Raw genomic sequence first — 12,586 nt, 5'->3', positions numbered from 1 at the left:
ATGCTTGCGGCTCTTTTTATTATAATAAAATATGAAAACCTTGATTCTCATTATACATTAACTGTAAACAGCTGTATAAACCACAAAGCAATACATTTTCAGCGTGGTTTCATCTTCTCTTCTTAATGCTGTAAATAAGAACTATAAATTGGTTTGAGACAGAATTCACACAATAAATACTTAGTGGATTATGAATGACATGGATAAAACTTTGGCATTTAGTCCTGTAATTTATATTTAAATGGGCTTCACACATAACACATGGGATATCAACAGTAAGCTTTCTGAATACATGCAACCTAGCATTTAAGTTTCACAGAAGTGACAGGCTAAAGATTGGATCAGCCTTTGGGCATCCCATTCAGTTATTGGTGCACTTGAACTTTTATCATCACCCCTCATCGGATTTATGATGATGAAAGTTGTGCCCAATCCCCAGACCAAAAAATAAATCAGTATAGTAAATCAATAAATGTGTGTAAAAGAGTGAGATCCTAAATCTCAAGGTGTTTTCTTCTCAAAGAAAGCCTATTTTTGAAGAATAAACCTTAACATACTATGTGCTAAAATAATAAATATCTCTTTATTTATATAAACCAGAATATTCCACGTTTACCAAGATCCTGATCTTCAGTTTTTTGTGTGCATAAAAAAGATTTCCTAGCCCTTCTATTTGGCCCCCTAAATTTTTTTCTACAGTTTAGAACATGAGAGGTATTTTCCAATATAGTATGTCAATGAGGCTTAATCATATTCTTCCCCAGTTATGTAGAACATAATCCAATATGGCTCTATTTCTTGAGTTTATTTTTTACAGTTTCTTTGTCATAGCTCCATGATGAAGTGACTAACTGAAGTCATTTCATGGTTAAATCTTTATATGCTCTAGCTCTTGCTGCTTACCAAGGCGTACCCTCATTTCTGAACCATATATTTGAAAAAAAAACCCTTCCCTATTGAGAAAAGACATTGGTTTTGTTTTAAAGGGATTTGTTAGTGTGTCTAAACACAACAGAATTTTTTATGTTCTAGCCATTTCATCACCATCCCAAACTCTGGAAGATAATGTTACACTCTTAAGAATATCACTAAGACTTAAAAGCCATACAACATCACTTGACTGCTTCTGAGTAAACATACTGGTGAGAATATGCAAAAAATATCAGTGAACCACAAACCACCCTTGTTGGATTCACTACTCTAGGATCTTATCGCATGGAGGTCCCTGATGTGGGAAAGGAAAATTGTGGGACAGTGGGATGAATTCATCACCCAATGCCCTGCATTGCTCTTTATTGCCCGCATGACCTGCTTGCACATCACATGCCGGAAAGCTTAGCTTTCTGAAGTGGTCCCGCGATGTCCCCAAGTTTTTAAATCTGCACATGGTTACTCTACCATCTTCAGAATTCACTTCACCTACACAGCCAGCATGAAGCTCTGCCAGAAGTAGCTGTGTGTTATGTGATGAGATCCAGTGGGCTCTGTGCTTGCTCTGTGCTTTTAGTGAAGTGCTGCCGCAGGCAAAACTCTGTTAGAAACAGGCCTTGCTACAAAGTCTAATGGAGTGGAGGGTATCATGGAGTTGATTAATATGAGTCAGAGCAACACATTTTGAGGAGAACCTTGCTGTGAGATGGATATTGCAAGAGTGCCCTTCTTTTCACTGGGGAAAAAGAAGAGGATATGTGTTCTGTAGTTGTACATAAAACTGCTCTTCCTTGTTGGCATACTGTAAAAATAAAGAAGAATTTGTAGAAAAGGAGAAACATTAAAAAGTGTAACCATTTGAATGCAGTGTTTCCCACAGGAGATTACTACCTGTCACCTGGACTAAGATGTCAACACCAGCCCAGGCTCACACATTCTCTCCTTCTCACACATGAAGGCATGCTAAATGAATGTGGATTTCTTGGCCATTTCGAAGAGTTTTTATAGCCTGAACAAGCCATTACATAAAGCCTCTAGTGCTGTGAAATTACAGACGGAGAAAAGCATTTTACAAATGGACAGTTTTAGCTGACCACTTTATAGGATATATCAAGGATTGTCTCTGGTTAACATCTAGGGCACCAGAAAGTGGGAGCCAAAATAAGAGAGCATTTAAAAGTTCACATGGAGAGCAAGTTATTAAGCAGTGGCATACTGCCAAAGCCCTTCCACACATAAATATTAATCGGTATCTGATCTTCATCTTTCTTATTAATGCATCTTTAGAAATGATGCAGAAAGTAAAACAGAAACAGCTAGAATTAAGCTATAAACAAGTACTGGGTTTTCCCCCAATGTTACACATTTCCTGTGAGTCAGCATTCATGGTAATTATTTATCTGTGTGTGTGTTTTTCATGTTGGAGGTTGGCTCTCTTTTATGGGGTTTTTGACAGTTTTTGAAGAGGCAGGTCATATCATTTGGTGCTCTTATTTATTATGGAGCTCTTTGCTTATTATGGAGTTATTTTTGGCTGCTCTGCTCTTTCCCTTGAGCTGCTCTTTTTGTTGTTTTTTGTTGCTTTGAAAAATGTATTTTAAATAATATTTAAAAGAACGGAGGGTGTATTTACAGCTTTTTGTGCAAGGGCAACTTGTGGTTCTCCAATTAATGATGTTGATGAAGCTGTTCTAGTTTAGTTCATACTTTAAAGGCCTGAAGCAAAGTAGTAAAACTATTTGGGGATTAAATTCAGTATATTGGATAGTTTCATTAAGGTTTGGACTAAATATCAGATGGGATGCACCACCTCACTAGCAGGCAAACCACCATCCACCATTATTTTTTATTTGAATTAAAAAACGATCTCATTAAGATGTAATAGAACCCATGAAAGATAGGGTTTAAAGCTATAGAAAATCTGCACAAGGTCCTGTTTCTAATACCTTAAGCTGTTTACTCTACTACTTACCTATTCTTTAAGTTCCCGTTTATCATGATACTGAAGTAGAACAATGACTTTCAAAGTAAAGACAACCCAATGAAACAGGAAATAACACTATCACACCAGGAACAGATTTCTGCAATTATTAAAAAATGGTTTAAGCTATGAAAATTAATCAAAAATCAGAGGATAAGGAAAACATTCCGAATTTTGGTGAGCTAGCAGTGTAAAGGTGTTCTACCACTGTACCAAGTTTGAAGAGGATAGCTCAAAAATGAGAGCTGGAGAGTCCTGTAAAGTCCCCCCCCCAGTGCTATTTTTGGCCACTACGCATGCACGTCCGCCATTAACAAATTAATTACGAATATTCTGAATATTCGTTAAGTTTCAAAAATGTTTGGGTCAAAATTCGGAAGTAGTTTCAGAAACGAAGCGTCAGCGCCCCCTACTTTAGAAGCGAGTATTGAACCATTTTTTTCATGGATCACACATGCCTAGTTGTTACATTTAGGGGGATAAATTGTTTTTTTGTCTAAATTTTAAAAATCCCTAAAAATCTGTAGATGTGTGAATCTTTCTGAAACTTCTGGGGATTGATGCCCTGCTTATCTTGTGCACTGTATATAACATTCAAGAAAATAGTGCTTGTCATTTTTTTTAATTGTTTATAAAAATTTTGAAAATTTTTCAAAATATCAGTAAATTAGTGAAACGTTATGAAATTTGGTGGGGTAATACTGGTAAATGTGTTCTATCACTATAAAGTTTCACTCCAACAGCTTTAAAAATGAGGGAGAAAGGAGCCCCTAATGTAAAAGTAATTGAATTATGCATATGCGCAATTACTGTAATTAAGTAGTAATAAAATTTTGTTACTCTCATATTAATTAGTTTTTCACTGAGTATACTTTAGAAACACTTTAGAAACAAAGTGCCAGTTCTCCCCAGGTTTGTAAGTAATTTTGAAACATTTTAATTGATTGCACATGCCTATAATGCTCTCTACAAGAAAGTCATTGAACACTGTGCAGTTTCAAAAAAAATATTCACAGTTCAAAACTTATTCTGTGCAAAGAAATGCTTATGGTTTGTTGACATAGAAGATTGCTTTTTCTGCATAGAAAAAATAGTTTTCTGCACAAAGGCCCAAACTTCTCTGTACACATACCAACACCCCCCCCCCCCCACACACACACACACTTTTCTGCAGTAAACAAGTTCCCTGCATATAAAATAGCAGTTTTTGTGCAGCACTGTAATTGTTTTCTATGTAGGAGCTTGTGTTTTATACACAATCACACACACAATATTCTCTTCCATCTAGAATACTGGTCATCAGAGTATACCGACACTTCACAAACTCACTTAGGCAGAAAAAATGAAAAATGAAATACAAAGATACAGAATGGGGCCACCTGGCTTGACAGCAGCACATGTGAAGAAAATCTTGGAGTCCTCGTGGACAACAAGTTAAACATGAGCCAATAATGTGATGTGACAACTTAAAAAGCCAATGGGATTTGGTACTGCATAAATTGGAGTATAGTGTCTAGATCCAGGGAAATCAAGCTCCCCTGTGACGCCCCTGGCTACGAGAGCACTGAAAACCAATACACCGAGGCCAATAAACAGTCTAATATCTTTATTAAGGAATTAAGAAATTAAAATGAAAACAAGTAGAAAGTATAGTCCATCAATAGACGTTTCAGGAAAGGTCAAATATAGTCCAGTAGTATATTGTCCAATATATAATATTAGAGTTTAAAGTTTGTAATCCAAAACCGAAACACACTCAAACTTCCAAGCAGTTTGAGTGGGGAAAACGTCCAAGTCTTTCACTAGAGTTCAAAGCAAGTCCAAAGGCAAGGAATTGAAGACAAGACTGGATACACAGCAAGACAAGTCAAGGAACACGGCTTGGCAAGGCACAGCAAGGCTGGAAGGCAGTGGACTTAAACGCAGTCCACACTTGGCTGGAAGCGAAGTTAATCCTCCAAACTGACATGTTGACTCCGCGCTGGCTAGCCAGCGCATAGAACTTTTAAGGAACTTCAAATCTCTTCACAGAGCAGGTGTCCAAATGCTCTTTTCCCAAGGGAAAAGAGCTAAAACAACATCTTCACCAGATGCGATCCTCCCCGAGAGTTCTCAGGGGAAAATAGGTTAATCAGCAGATTCCCTTGCTGCTAATTGCGCGCTTCGTCTTTGTCCAGCTTTCTCCTGTCTGTTCGTTTGCACAAACATTTTCCTATCAAAGGGAGGAGAGCTGGGAAGAGAAGACTCCGGTCCAAGGTCCTTTTTAATGAGCACCGAACTGGAATTGTCAATAGGGAACATCTGGAATGGGGCAGAGTCTTGCTGAATTGGCACTAATCCTGTTTCCTCATCGCTGTTATCCACAATAGAGTCAGGTTCACGGCCCAAGGGTCCATGGGACATCACATCCCCTCTAGTCTGCCTTGGTCAGACCACACCTTGAATAATGTGTCCAATTTTGGGCACTACAATTGAAGGGAGATATTGAGAAGCTGGAATATGTCCAGAGAAGGGCGACTAAAATGATCAAGGGACTGGAGAACAAGCCCTATGAGAAGCGACTTAAAGAACTGGGCATTTTTAGTCTGCAGAAGAGAAGATGGAGAGGAGACATGATGGTCATGTGAGGGGAAGTCATAGGGAGGAGGGAGCACGCTTGTTTTCTGCTTCCCTAGGGACTAGGATGCAGAACAATGGCTTCAAACTATAAGAAAGGAGATTCTACCTGTGAAAGCTGTTTAGCAGTGCAGTGTGGTGGAGGCTCCTTCTTTGGAGGCTTTTAAACAGAGGCTGGATGGCCACCTGTTGGGGATGCTTTGAATGCGATTTTCCTTCTTCTTGGCAGAATGGGGTTGGACTGGATGGCCCACGAGGTCTCTTCCAACTCTATGATTCTATTATTCTTTTCTGAAAAAAATTCAAAACATATTTGATTTTTTAAACTAACCCTACCCATCTCTTACCTTTGGGCTCTCTGCTTCTTAATAGCTGAAGGGAATTTGAAACATAGTGGTCAATGGGCTTCATTTCCTTCCCTTATTTCAGTCCTACTTAGTGAACCCTTTCTATTTCATATGCTGTTTTGAATTTGAGCAAAGCTTGTATATCAGTATTCCTATCAAGGATAATAATTTCACTCATGTAACATCTGTTTGCCCCTTAGCCTTCCTTCCTCCTGAAATGTATTTGCAGTCTTTTATTTACCCATTCAACAACTGAGCAATATCGATCTTTATTGATGTAGTAACCCAGTGCTTTGGCCTTGACTGGGCATCTTTTATTCAAGTATTACCGTCTTGCCTTTATAAAATTGTTCTAACATTTTTCCTTCTTGAGCATAGTGGAGATTCTTTCACATCACATCAGGGCAGTTGTTTGCTTTGAGAGGCCTTACCACCCAGAGCAATTGATATGACAATATTTTTGAACTGTAGTTTTCACTTTTGTGTATTGCTGCTCTTGGATTTTATTGAAGTTGTTTTCACTTTTTCAGATAGTCTGTCATCTTTTACATTTAGCTTAAGTCCTGAATTAATTGAGCATGTGTCCCTTTTCTGTGTATTATCAGCTGAATGTAAATACCCAGCCTCTATTAAATCCCATTTGTTTGTTTGTCTGGTTTTTTTCACAGTGCAAGTATGAAAATGCAGTTTATCTATAAGTGTTTTAAAGAAAAGTTTGGATTCAATTTTTTCTAGCAGTGAAAATTAATTGCCACCCTTAAGCATTTGATTTGGTCTCTATATAGCTAGAAACATTCCTAACATATGCTTTCTAAATGTACCTTGTACAGGATCTTGTTTTGGAATATAAATGCATATGTGTATGTGTAAAATAGTCACCTGAACAAGATGAATGCTTAAATCAGGGATAACAATCAACCCTGTGGGACTCCGCAGCTCAGTGGCCATGAGGTCGAGCAGGACTCCCCCCAAACCACCTCTGGGAATGGCTCGTGAGAAAGGATCAGAACCACTGTTACACAGTGCCTCCTAACCCCATCCCCTTGAGTCAGAGGGATACCATGATCGATAATATCAAAGGCCGCTGAGAGGTCCAGGAGAGTTAACTGGGTCACACTCCCCCTATCAAAGTGACCAAAGCTGTTTCTGTTCCATATCCTAGTCTGAAGACAGATTGAAATGGATCCAGATACTCAACCTCATACAGAAATCCCTGGAGTTGTTTGGCCACCACCCACTTCAGGATTTTGCTGATAAATGGTAAGTTTGAGATCGACCTGTAGCTTTCCTATATGGTCAGATCCAGGGATTGTTTTTTTAAGTAAGGGTCTTACCACCACTTCTTTTAAGGCTGTGGAGACCATGCCTTGATGAAGTGAGACATTAATCAATCGCTTAATTGATTAGATATACAGTAGAGTCTCACTTATCCAACATAAGCGGGCCAGGAGAACGTTGGATAAGCGAATATGTTGGATAATAAGTAGGGATTAAGGAAAAGCTTATTAAACATCAAATTAGGTTATGATTTTACAAATGAAGCACCAAAACATCATGTTATACAACAAATTTGACAGAAAAAGTAGTTCAATGCGCAGTAATGCTATGTAGTAATTACTGTATTTATGAATTTAGCACCAAAATATCACGATGTATTGAAAACATTGACTACAAAAATGCGTGGATAATCCAGAACGTTGGATAAGCGAGTGTTGGATAAGTGAGACTCTACTGTACTCCCCAAGATATACTCTCCTTGTCTAGTTTGACAAGCCAAGAGGGTCAGAGGTTGAGGATACAGGTAGTGGCTTTTACTTCTCCAATGATTCTGTTGTCATCCTTGGGTAATACAAGTTAAAACAAATCCATAAGAACAGGATAAGATGGGGTGATGGGTACATCCATGGGAGTCACAATAATAGTGGTATCCAAAACCATGCAAATCTGACCAACCTTCAAAGCAAAGTGGCTCGCAAAGACTTCACAATGGGTGTTCAAGTAAAACAGATAATCTAGTCTAGGGTTCAGGAGCCCTTGCACTATCCTGATCAATTCAGTGGTTCTGCCTTTTGTGGCCGCAATCGAGGTGGTGTATAACGCTTTCTTAGCAGCGTCAATGACAGCGCCATATGCCTTTTGATGGAGTTTAGTCTTCTTGTCATCAGATTCACACTGTTTTTCCCCCCACTTGCGCTCAGGTCTCCTCCCCAGCTGTTTCATTGCTTGCAGCTCCTTGGAGAACCAGGGACCAACTTAGATTCATATCTGGGATGCGGACGCTTTGGAGCGCTTTGTTGATTGATTGATTTGTTTTATTGCTGTGTTTTATATTGTCTGTTTTTCCTGGGCTTGGCCACATGTAAGCCGCCCCGAGTCCCCTCAGGGAGATGGGGCGGGGTATAAAAATAAAATTATTATTATTATTATTATTATTATTATTATTATTATTATTATTATTATCGTATTGATTGCCCTGGCCACCTCCATGTTCCAGAGGTCGATGAAGGACCCAATTGTATCACCTACCCTTTCAGCCTGAAATTCTCCAAGAGACCTCAGGAATCCATTCGGATCCATTAGTCTCCTGGGATGGACCATCTTAATGAGTCTGCCACCTCTGTAGAGGTTAGGGGTCCCAGTGAGTCTAAACCTGACTAGGACATCATCATCATCATCATCATAATCATCATCATCTGCATTTCTGTACCACTTTTCTCACCCCTGGGGGGACTCAAAGCAGTTTACAACATAATAAATGGCAAAATTCAATGCCTCACATATGTATAAAAATATAACACGTCTAAATCAAAAACATATACCATATATACTTGAGTATAAGCTGACCCAAATATAAGCCAAGACACCTAATTTTACCACAAGAAACTGAGATAACTTATTGACTCGAGTATAAGCCGACTACGGGTAAATTTCAAAATAAAAATAGATACCAATAAAATTTCATGAATTGAGGCATCAGTAGGTTAAATGTTTTTGAATATTTACTGTATTTCAAAGAAAAACAATAAACTAGCTCTATAAGTGGAAACGTAGGGGCAACAAAAACAATATGGTATCAACAATAACCTGATGATGATGATGATGATGATGATGATGATGATGATGACAACTTTATTTGGATCCCACCCTATCTCCCTATGGGGACTCAGGCCGGCTTCCAACATAGTAACAGGCAAACATTCAATGCTTATATAAACAATGCAGAGCTAGATATAGATCTATAGTTATAGATACTAATTTCACATATGCATTTCCCCCTGAAATGTTTGCAAATCCCTCTCTCTGTGTGTGTGTGTGTCACGACCCAGGCTGCAGAGCACCAATAACCATACACAGAGGCCAGAATCTATCTAATATCTTTATTAAGGAAATATATAAAGTTAATAAAAACAAGTATAGGAAATAGTTCAGAAGTAGACCTTTCAGGAAAGGTCAAAATTAGTCCAAAAAAGCAATGTCCAATATGAAATATTAAGGTCCAAAGTTGTAATCCAATAACCGAAACACTCACTTGCCAAGCAAGTGAGGGGAGATGACAAGGTCCTTTAGTCCATGAACTTGAGCAAGGCTAGGAAATAACTTGATTCTTGGCACACAAAGCTTGATTCAAGGCAACAAGGAAACGAGGAGCAAGAACAAGATCCGTGGTAATTACTTGGCGAGGTCCGGGAAACAAGGCAAGATCCGGGGAGAAAACAAGGCTGAGAACGAAGGCTTGGAACAGGAACAAAGGCTTGGAAGCAGGAGTAGCTGTCCACACACGCTGCTCCGGTAGCTGACGAATTGACTCCGCAAGATTCCTTCGGGAGCAAGGAACCTAAATAGGCCTCGTTTTCCCACCAGAGAACACTTCTCTGGGGAATCAGAAACGAAAGTCAATCTCTGTGTCCAGATGTATGACTCCCTAAAATTTCTCATGGCAGCAGGCTTAATCATCTGAATGCTTTGCTGCAATTCTCAAACTCCTGCGATTAGCTTGTTGCACTCCTTTTTGCTGGAGATAATAATTACGGCGCGAAAAAGGGGGAGAACTCGACTCAGGGCTTGTTTGGCAGATTTCTGGAAGACAAGCCTCCTGCAGGTGCAAAGGCTCAATTTCTGGCTGGGATAGTTCCTTTTCTGGCTGAAATGGTGGAAAACCCAAGTTTTCCTCTTCATCATTCACAACAGCACTAGGAATGGGACTACATGGCCCATGAGTCATCACACTATCCCCCTCCTCAAGCCCCCTCTCAAACTGGGACTCTCTCCCCGAGGCGCGAGGCCGCGGCTTGGCGGGATAGGTCAGATGGAAGCGGCGGGTTAAATCGGGGGCATGGACTGTGGAAGCGTCTTCCCAAGAACGTTCCTCGGGGCCAAAACCCACCCAGTCAATGAGATATTGTAGGCGGCGGCGGTGAAAGCGAGAATCCAAAATGTCCTGAACCTCGAATTCCTCCTCCCCATCCACCAAAACAGGAGTGGAGGCCGGCCGGTCTGCATCAGGGCGCACACCTTCCGCCGGAAGGAGCAGAGAGCGATGAAACACTGGATGAATGCGCATAGAGCGCGGAAGTTGGAGTTTGAAAGTCACGGGGTTAAGTTGCGCCACCACTGGGTAGGGCCCAATGAAACGGGCATCTAATTTCCGGCAAGGGCGATGGGAGGGCAAAAAGCGAGTGGACAGAAGAACCCGGTCTCCTACCTTGATTTCGGGGCCCGGCTGGCGATGTTTGTCAGCGTGGCGTTTATAGTCCTCCTTGGCTTGGTCCAGTTGCTGGAGCAAAAGTTGTTGCACTGCTGTGAGTTCCTGCAGCCAGTCCTCTGCTGCGGGAACTTCTGAGGTTTCAATGACAGGAGGAAAGAAACGTGGATGGAAGCCGTAGTTTGCAAAGAACGGGGTTTCTTTAGTTGAAGCCTGGACCCCATTGTTGTAGGCAAACTCTGACAGCGGTAACAGGGAAACCCAATTGTCCTGCTGGTAGTTCACATAACAGCGAAGGTATTGTTCCAAAGTGGCATTGGTGCGCTCAGTTTGCCCATCCGTTTGGGGATGGTGAGCCGAAGATAAACGAGAGTCTATGCCCAATAGTTTTTGTAGTGCTTTCCAGAAACGAGAGGTGAATTGGGACCCACGGTCTGTGACCAGACTCTTGGGCAATCCATGTAATCTGAAAACATGTTGAAGGAATAGATCTGCAGTCTCTTTGGCCGTGGGAAGGCCATCACAGGGAATGAAATGGGCTAACTTGGTAAAAAGGTCCACCACCACTAGGATCGTGGTGAATCCACAGGAAGGTGGTAGATCAGTGATAAAATCCGCAGAGATTATTTCCCATGGGTGGGATGGGGTAGGGAGGGGATGCAGAAGCCCTGAGGGTCTTTCCCTTCTTGTCTTGGAGCGCTGGCATACTGGGCAGGTGTTGACATATTTCTCCACATCCTTGCGGATCTTGGGCCACCAGAAGTCTCTTAGGATCAAATGCATGGTTTTGAATAGTCCGAAATGCCCTGCTGGCTTGCAGTCATGACACAGACGAAGTGCTTTTTCCCTGCCCGGTCCTGGGGGGATGTAAACATGATTTCTATAGCAAAGTAGCCCATCCTTGAGAGAAAAGGGAAAACGTAGCCCTTGGCGAAGTTGGTCTTGTGCCCAAGCATCTGCTTGCTGACTAGCCCTGATTTCCTGAGCACAAAGGGGCCCTGGAGTAGAGGGAGTTGGTTCAATGGGAGTGGATTTGGTGTTTCCCACTGTGAGCGTGGCAAAGTTCTCGGGTTGTAGCAGCTGGGACTCAAAGGTCTCCTTGCGCCCTGCAGCGTATTCCGGTTTCCGTGACAGGGCATCTGCTTGCTTGGTCTGGGCTGGGGTTACATAATGAATTTGGAAGTTAAAACGTTCAAAGGATAGAGCCCAGCGTTGTTGCCTCTGATTTAGCTTGCGGGCAGTTCTTAGATGCTCTAGATTCCGATGATCAGTATGTACTTCAATGGGAAATTTGGCCCCTTCTAACCAATGTCTCCAAGTTTCAAAGGCTGCCTTTATGGCCAAAAGTTCTTTTTCCCAAATAGTGTAATTTCTCTCTGGTGCAGTCAATTGACGGGAATAAAAGGCACAAGGATGGAGATGATCTCCCACTGGTTGTAGGAGTACAGCCCCAATCGCCACATCGGAGGCGTCCGCCTGCACGACGAAAAGGGTTTCAGGGTCTGGATGCTGAAGGATTGGCTGGGACGTGAATAATTTCTTTAGTTGCTGGAACCCTTTCTCTGCTTGATCTGTCCAGCGGAAAGGCTGTTTCCCACGGATGCAGCTGGTGATTGGGTCAGACCAGCGGGCAAAGTCTGGAATGAACTTGCGGTAGTAGTTCGCGAACCCCAAGAATCGTTGCACCTCTTTCTTGTTGGTTGGCGCCCGCCATTCCAATACTGCTGTGACCTTTGCCGGGTCCATGGTGAGCCCTAATGGCGAGACACGATATCCCAGGAAATCTACCTCTTGTAGATCAAAAGCGCATTTTTCCAACTTGGCATAAAGTCCGTGGTCCCGCAATCGTTGTAACACCATTCTGACGTGATTCTCATGTTCTGATTGTGATCTAGAAAACACCAAAAAATCGTCCAGGTAGATAATCAGGAACCGATCTAGATAATCCTGAAAGATGTCGTTGAGAAAATGCTGGAACGTTGCGGGAGCTCCACATAAACCGAAATTCAT

Source organism: Anolis carolinensis, chromosome 3 (assembly GCF_035594765.1).
Source record: "Anolis carolinensis isolate JA03-04 chromosome 3, rAnoCar3.1.pri, whole genome shotgun sequence".
Lineage (NCBI taxonomy): Eukaryota > Metazoa > Chordata > Lepidosauria > Squamata > Dactyloidae > Anolis > Anolis carolinensis.
Note: the sequence above shows the minus strand (reverse complement) of the source record.